This window comes from Eutrigla gurnardus (assembly GCF_963514095.1).
Source record: "Eutrigla gurnardus genome assembly, chromosome: 20".
NCBI lineage: Eukaryota > Metazoa > Chordata > Actinopteri > Perciformes > Triglidae > Eutrigla > Eutrigla gurnardus.
The window spans coordinates 13,761,930-13,771,185 of record NC_139931.1 but is presented as its reverse complement, the minus strand read 5'-3'; positions in this window follow the sequence as shown (position 1 = coordinate 13,771,185).

Here is a 9,256-nt window from a genome sequence, read left to right as displayed (position 1 = left end):
TCCTCCTCTCTCCTCTCGTCTCCTCTCCTCTTCTCTCCTCCTCTCCCCTCCCCTCTCCTCTCCAGTCGGTCTGTGGCAAATCAAAGACTACTATTTAGCCGATCAATACTGCCCCTTAACTTCCCTTTATTACTCCGCAGCCAGAATAAGGGTTAGAGAGGGAGATGCAATATTCAGTTCATAAATCATGCAGTAAAAAAATGTCAGGGGGGGTAATTGTGGTTTTCTAACACCCTTTAAAGGGAGGCAGATTTTATTAGTGGGTTAACATTGCCGGGCGACCCTCATTCCTTCTCATTATGGGCTCATGGAGGCATCATCAAACCTTAAACGTAACACTTCTCAGCGGACCATGGCCTCATTTCTCATGCACACACCTCTGCTGAACATGCAGATGCACGATACATGATGTACTTGCACCAAAGCCTTTTCATGTTTGTAAAACATGACGAGATTGTCATTTCAAACTCATTTTCTGGGCTTTTTTTTCCATCCTCAGTTTGTTTTGTGAATTACCTTTAACACTGCTGGTTTCCTGAGCAAATAAAACGCCTCCTTTCTACACGCAAACACATACAGCAGCCCAAATAAGTGGAGTGATTGCCTCATTGAGGTGCTACAGAGTATACTCACTCCTCTCTTCCCTCTCTCCAATGATTTTCAATTGGCCAATAATTTTCCACCATATCCCCTAGTTACAGCATTTTTGTCACATCTTTTAGTGATTAAATGAATCGATTTCTGTTCTCTGTGGGTGATTAATCCCACAGGGTTAGAGAGATTACAGAGGAGAGCCACAGAGAAGCCTTCTTAATGGATTCACACAGAGAGCCTTCCATTCATAGGGCTAATGAGATTGGATTACGGGACCGGGTCTCCAGAGCAGAGAGGGAGAACTCACAAGAGGAAACTCTTGTCCAATGGGATAAAAGAAGAAGGGTTTTATGATGAGACACATTGTAACGCATGCAAAGAAAGACCTCGTCTGCTGTCCGAGTGACCCTTTTTGCCATTTTCACTTCGGACTGGGACTAAAAAACTCAACATCTGGTTGGCTGGTGGGTGTTCACACCTCAGCATGTATTTCGTGTGATATTCTCACACTGAAGTCTCAAATGATTGATCATGGTCATTATTAGTCAGTGGGACGGGTGAGCGGTGCAAAGGATCATTGCAGTGAGCTGCTGCAGCCGCTACATTCAGTCAGGTGTCCCACATAGCCCAGTTTGGACTTGACGAAGCTGGTGATGCTGGGGCAGTGAGGGGTTTTGGATGGTGGTGTCAGTGGGTGGGGCCTTAAAGTCAGAGGCTCATATCTGTCCTCCACAGGTGGACATGCGAGAGGGCAAGCCGTGACTCTTGTGGTCTAGAGGACTGGAACTCTCCCTCAGCTGGACGATCTGTGTCACGCCCCACAGCTTCAACCCTCCCCTAAAGCTGGAGGGGAGGGGGTGGCAAAGGGGAGGCAGGAGTGTGGATGGACTAGAGGGGGAAGCGGAGGAAGGAAAGCGTGACGTTGAGTTTTAAAACACATGTATGACCCACAGCCCCAATCACAGCCGGAGGTCATCCGTGTTACTGGGAGGAAATAAGAGGCGAAGCTGGCTGAAGCTGGTTACTCCAGGTCACCGCACAGCCGATAGCCCCATTTCATGTGGAGTGTATGGACTAAACATATGACAGATTACAGAGCGGAAAGCACACTCTTTAATCTTTCTCTTTCGTCTCTCACCGGATCTAAAGGCCTGACGAAACGGCGTGTGTGTGTGTTATTGTGTGTGTATGTCAGTACTGTATTTGGTATGTTATTCATAAACACAGCAGCTGTTTGTTGTTACAACCAGAACACATATCACTCCACACTGCAATAGATCATGAATAAAGAAAATTCCAAAGTTTGTTTATTTGGTTTGTATTCAATACTGTTGTAAAAGTGGAAGAAATCAACTACAGACACACACACACACACACACACACACACACACACACACACACGCACACTGTGTTCTGTATCTCCACAAGGCAAGATGGTTTTCTTCTTATGTACATGAGATATCCAGACAGCTCACAGGAGAAATGTATTTGGCAATACTTCAGTGCATGTTTCATAATGGTCACACCACTGTACTCAAATGAGCAGTGACAGGTCATGAGGGGCCAATAAGGAAGCAAACAGGGCCCTGAGGTACTATGTCTCATCCCAGAACAAAGGGCATTGCTGACAGGAAACTGTGAACCAACTAAAAAAGCAAACAACGGGTGCCCTCCGTCACATACTGTCCCCAACCCACCCTGTCTGCTGCAGCCTGATCAGGATACCCCCAACCTCACTGGGGGACATCGCACGCACGCACGCATGCTCGCTCGCACGCACGCACGCATCCCACGCACGCACGCACGTCTGCAAATGTCAAATGTTTTTGTACTCCTTTTTTGTATTTAGAACTCAAATCCGAACACGTTGACGTGATACACAGATTTTTAGATGTTTGTAAATGAAACATTCACAGGTTTTAATTATGTCTGTCCATCATGAATAAATATCCATAAATCCACAAAACAGGACACTCGTGGCAGTCCGTAAGATTTAAGATATGATGCTTCTAGCGGCCTCTCTGGCGGTAGATGGAACTGCAGGCGAGCCTCATCTCCCTCACCGAACAGTGTCGACTCATCTTCATGATGTCTTCAAATGCTCCACACTGAAAGGAGGTCGTTTTCCCTCGTTGGCGATCACTTTGCTTCTTGATTACTTGCCCTCCATCACTTGGATTTGTTTTTTATTTCTTTTTCTTGGGACTGGAAGTTGAATGGTCTTCTTTCTGGGTTGATCCCCCATTGTGAGTCAGCAGTAATGATTTGTACCTGGCTGAGCTGGTCAAACACTCAGCAGTTGGAAGTTACCGATTTCCGATTACAATGAAACACAGCATAGGCTTCCGTGAGTCGCTCCACCTGGGCAGACCAACCGCTGCTGACTGATGGAAAAAGCCTCACCAATTTAGAATTTTGCGCGGGAAAGTCGTCACAGAGGACAAAGTACTTTCATTTGTAGGTCATGTGATCAATCACCATTTTAACCCAATCTTTGATAGATAGTAACTTAAAATAATTAAATTAAATTAAATAGATGAAAATGTTATAAGAGGTTTCCTTCTTCACTTACTGCTAGACTTTACCTAATTCCACAGTTTTACATTCTTTGAGAAAAATAATTTGTTTGAATATAACTGCAAAAACACACACAAAGAAAACATTTGCTGTGAAATAATCAGAAAGACTTTGTTAACTCCCTGAGGTACACCACTTTGAGGATAAGAAAACAAATATACAGAAGCTTTTATGACTCACATGACTCATAAAGCTGGGTGAGTTGCGCTTGTGCGCTAACCCAGGGTGATTTTTTGGGAATCCAGTCCAAGGTTAGTTTGGGGTCACACACTTCTGACGTCAGACGGTTGCAGTTATGGGGGCTAATTATGGGCAAACACAAGGGGATTTCTGCCTCCAGTGAAAGCTGCTCGCGTAGAAGGGTTAGTCGTGCTGCTGACTCTTTCAAAAACTGTCTGTCTGAGTGAAGCACTACTCATATATACCGGATATATATATATATATATATATATATATATATATATATACACACACACACGCACACACACACACACACCATACACACAAACCAAGTGTAGCCTATATTTTTTGCAGTGCAGAATGTCTCCAGGTAGAGAGGCGAGAGTTTTCCCTCAGTGCAGAAGCCATTAGTCAGAATGGAGGTGATTTATGGGTTGTCTCCTTGCAGAATTTAAATTAACTGCCATGCTGTATGGAGGGAGGAAGGAGGGTACCACTGCGTTTTGGGTTGCTCCCCTTTGCACTCCACCTCACACTCTACTCCCTCTCTCTCACTATGTCTTGCCTTCTCTCTCTCTTGCTCAAAATTTCGAAAATTTGAAACGTTTTTGGATCCAGGTGTTCAGCTCACTCAATAATCTCGGAAGATTTCATGAGAAAATATGCTCTGCCAGGCCAAAAAAAAAAATAAAAATAAAAAATAATAATAATTCTTCAAGGAATAATAAAGCTGAATCATAAAAGGACACGTGTAAGGTCAAGGTCAGCCATCACTCTGCAGAAGGTGCTGTGTCAAGGATACACAGCTGTCCAGAGCCCGCAGAAAAGGCTTGGATACTTCTTCTTCTTTTAATGTAAATTTGGTTAACATTTACACAGTCTTTCCCACACTTATTTTTGAATGATTAATAATAAATGTGAGCCCAGATGTGGAGATACAGCATTACTAATCATGGGTTTCTCATTATTTCAGGATGTGCTCTCCCTGCTCCCAGATCCATATTAATGATTTTAATATTAATGATGTTTTGTGGTGTACTCTCTCCTCCCTGATGGCTCTATGATATATAACTGAGCTGGGAGTCAGGCCTGCGGTGTGACATGGGCGCTTAAGGGACAGAAACTTCATCAGTGTTCATCAGAAATTCCCTCCATGTTGTCCATGATTCATGGCGTCTTCAGACACATAAATACATACTTATTGCTTGTTACTTAATACTGTGTGGATGGACGTGATATGGAGCCTGCAGGGTGGGGCGTGTGGCTGCCAGGGGTCGGGGATCAGAGGTCAGGGGGCCCACGCGTGCGTGGCAGAGAGAGGCTGGATGGTGGGGCCTGAGGAGTGAGGATGACTCCATATGACACTGCACTGTAAAGCCTGTAGAGTTTTTTCTAGATTTACAGATATGTAGAAAAAGTCTTATTTACTTTTAAACCATTTTGCTGATGAGATAATGCTTCACCAGCAGCTTTACTGCTTCTACCCCAAACACACACACACACACACACACACACACACACACACACACACACACACACACACACACACACACAGTAATTTCCACCTGCAGGCTCGTCGGGTGATATATGTGCTGATTTCATTATGCATCCGTTTCCTGTATGTGGAGTCTTGACCTTTTGTGTACTTGTGCAATTGTGTTGCAGAAAAGTATGCAATTATTATCTTAAAACTTAGTGATTTTAATATTAATCTCAAGGAAATACATTCATCATTCTGTGTAAGTTAAAGTAATTCATTATATAATAACAGTTTAATGCAACTGTATTGTGCACAAGACAAAAATTCCCCTCTGGGACAATAAAGTTTATTCTTTCTCAGTCTAACTCGATCTTCATGTTCACTGTGTTTTATTTAAGGCCGCTTTAGTGGCAGTCTGTAATATTTTCATCTATTTAATTGTCGTTTAGGTCACTATCTATCAAAGAGTTAAAACAATGGTGATTGATCATCACCCACTAATGAAACTGCTTGTACTTGCTGCTTTGCCCAGAAATAGGATCTCCGTGTCTGTGGTGACATTCCCGCGCAAAATTAAATTTCAATTTCATTACTGCTGACTCACAATGGAGGATCAACAGCCAGAGAAAGAAACATTCAACTTTCAGTCCCAAGAAAAAGAAACAAAAAACAAAAACAAATCAAAGTGAAGAAGAGCAAGTAAACAAGAAGCAAAGTGACCACCAACGAGGGAAAACGACCTCCTTTCAGTGTGGAGCATTTGAAGGCATCACGCAGATGAGAGACAGTGACACTGTTGGGTGAGGGAGATGAGTTGTGATGCAGTTCCATTTACCGCCAAAGAGGCCGCTAGAAACAACGGATCTCCAATCTTACGGACTGCTACTTAAAAATAAGGCTGGACAAAAAAAAAAGAATAAACTTGTGGGAAAGCTCAAAATATATATATTTTATGATCAAATGAGTCAATAAAATCAAGATAAATGATAAAAATAAGAGTATTATTTCCATCACAGCATCATGCCCCAAACACTCTTCATCTCCACCATCTATCTCACCTCTGGGGAAGTTGACTACTCCAAAAAAGCTTGATCCCCTCCTCCGGGGAAAGACTATTCCTTTGTGGTTTCTTTGCTGCAGCCCTGCAAGCTGGGAGCACGAGCAGGCAGAGAGCCTTCGAAGGACTCCAGCTGAGGTTTTGACAGCTGCTTGTCTTCAATGCCTGGATGAAGGAAACCGGACTTCCCCTGGATTGAAGGAGAACAAAAAAAATCCTCACTTATCTCCACCACATCACTCGAATTAAGGATATTTATATCATTCAGATTCACAAAGGGATCATAAAATGCTTTATTAATTCTGATAAGTCTCGGGTAGGGATAGCTTTCATACACTCAGAGTTAAAATAACAACTCAATAATGTTTTTGTGTGTGTTCTACATTTTTGCACACATGCTAACTAAACAATTTACTTTCTCTAAAATCAAAGCAGTAACACCTGACAGATGCTACTCCCTGACTGATTTTGGACCACATCGGTTGACATACAGCCAACAGTCATCACTCTCACGACTTGCACAAACTGAATTGACCTTGAAGCAATATGGAGAATCTGGTCAGAGAAGCAAGGGAAAGGCATTTTAAGCTAATGGCACTTAGCTACTCTTTTTTATTCTTTAGAAGGAAATAAAATGTTTCACTGAAAATGATGAAGTAAAGGTTCCATTATGGAAGAAAACATCGTTTATTTACAATCCATAATCGCCTGTGTTTTTTAAGTTAAAGCTACTACAAGGAACTTTCATTTTGTGTTGATTTTGGCGGTCTCTGTGGACAAAAGTGGTAATGCTTCCGAGCACCAGATTCCCTTTAGAAAACTTACATTTTACTGCAGCATGGTAGACTGATAGGCTGACCTGCTTGGTCCTGGTTTTGGTTCTTCCGTCCCTTCCCTTCAGTGGGTCCAGTAATACGGCCAGGGGATCCAGCATCAGGACATCAGCCCAGTGGGGGCTATAGCGACGCTCTGCCCCTGGCTTAGGTAGGAGACAGCTGGAGCTCCGACTGTAGGGCCAAGGCGCCCGCGAAGCAAGATCTGGGTGTGTCTACGCCATGCTGGTCACTACTCGAAGCCCTGCTGGAGGGTTTACTGAAGGATCTGTAAATCATTTTGGAGTAAATCTGATTTTGTGGGAAATCAGACCAATCAAAGTCATATAACAATATTCTCACTAATGGTTATATTTGTTGTATAGGTCATATAGCGGCATCAGTATTAAATTGAGACCATATCATAGTTAAAACATCCTTATAATAACTTTTAAGGATGAGTATAATCTTGATTTCAAGAATATAAAGTACTATGAGAATGAAATTCCTGAATATATTACACTGCCACGTGACTAATGATAATAGTTGTGTATGCTATAAATATTGCAAATATGATGTATCCCACAACTACATATTCTGACCTTTCTTGTAGAGAAGGATTCAAATCAGATGCAAGTGGAGGAGGCAGGCAGAGTGGAGAGTGATCCGAAGTGTTTAGCAAGGAGATGAGTTTCCAGTTCATGCTGTGAGTGACGCTGCAGTCCGGGCCGAGGTGGAAAGGTCATCCCATCATTTGGGAGCCTGGAGGGAGAAGAGTCAAGACTGAGTGAAGCCACAACCAGCTCGCCGCAGGCAAGGCAGACTCAGAAAACACACGCATGAATCACACACACACACACAGACACACACACACACACACACACACACACACACACACACACACACACACACACACACACACACACACACACACACATGCCTACATAACACACCACATCACCACTTTCATTATGATACCTGGATATATTAGCCAGCCCTGCAGCAGGTCAGGCAAAGAGTAAGTCTGCCATCGCTCACTTCTCTTTATTCTGCAGAATAGGAGGACAAAGAGTTAAACAACAATTTCCCTGGAGCTCTGCTGCTCAGTCAAGGAAAACGTGTAAACAGAAACTAAAGACCAAGCCATGTTCAAGGGTGCCAAAATGCAGCTGAACATCTTCACCAACGTGTACAGAATCCTACTCTTGGCTGATGCTGATAACCTCTGTAATACATATTTCATAATATTGCATAGAGAGCATGCAACTGCAATCAGCTCATAGCACTGAAAAGTGCATGCAACGAGGCTGCTTTGAGTGTGTCATTAAGTGGTTACAACGTGTCCGGTTCTGCCATCCATACATGGACCCCTGAACGTGAAGGAACACCAGGCGGACTCACCTTTAAGTGGAGGAGCTCTGGTCATAATGTCTTGTAAAAATGCAACGCTGTCACATGCTTTCGTAAACAGGGCAGACGTCAGGCCTGATAGAACCACGGCTGCCGTAGTGAGGAGGAACACGTGGCCTCAGGATATTCTCTCTGTGTGTGTATTGCTCGTTTCCTCTGGAGTCATGTCCTTCACCGTTTCTGCATTCACCTGGATATTCTGAGCATTATAGGGCGCGTCAGCAAGAAATCACTGAGGCAGGGAGGGCTTAAAGCAAATACATATTAATTTTCTCCGCACATATATAAAACAACTCCTCCCCAGACTCCCAGATCGCTCTCCTCTCCATTCTCTGTCATGAACAAACGTGCACACACACACACACACACACACACACACACACACACACACACACACACACCTAGTCCACAGACACTTTGCAGAAGCTTTGGGCAATTCCCCCCCCCGAACACAATCTTTTTCCTTTCCCATTTTCCCTTAAATGCACAAATGCACCATCTCCCCTTCACTCACATCTTCAATTTTTGACTTCCTTGTCTTCTTTGTCTTGAGGCCCCCCTCTGCCTCCTCCCCTCCCCATCTCCAAACCACCTCAGTGGGTGCCAAGCAGTCACAGCAGTGGCTTGATCCTGGCACTTATGAAAGGAGCTCTTTGATAAGCCTCGGCCAGGAGTAACACAAGGGAAGCAATCAGAGACACAAACTCAACTAGAGATGAGGCATCTACTGTGTTTGCTTGTGTGTCTGTGATGTTTTGTTTCCTTGACCTGTTAAACTTTTCTCTCTAAAAAAAAAAAATCAAATCTGTGAAAGTCTTTTTTTTTTTTTTAAACGCTTCCATGTTTTGTGGTTTTCCCTTGTGCACTTTCTGAAACATTTGGAGACACATTTGTTCTGCCTCCCATTCTCTTTGTAACCAGGGAGAACAACAAAGTGATTAAAAGCTTTTGAGGTGTGTTTGGATGTAGCTGATGGACACAGTGCTGCCGAGGTTGAGGTTTCCTGTTCTTGCCCTGTCCTCGCATCCCCTTTACTTATTGTACTTCAAAAGCCTTCTCCTTCATTAAAGTCCGATCAGCTGTGCTCCTCCGACCTGTTCCCTCTTTTAATAAAAAAATTAACATTACAGCAGTAAAGCAGTCTGC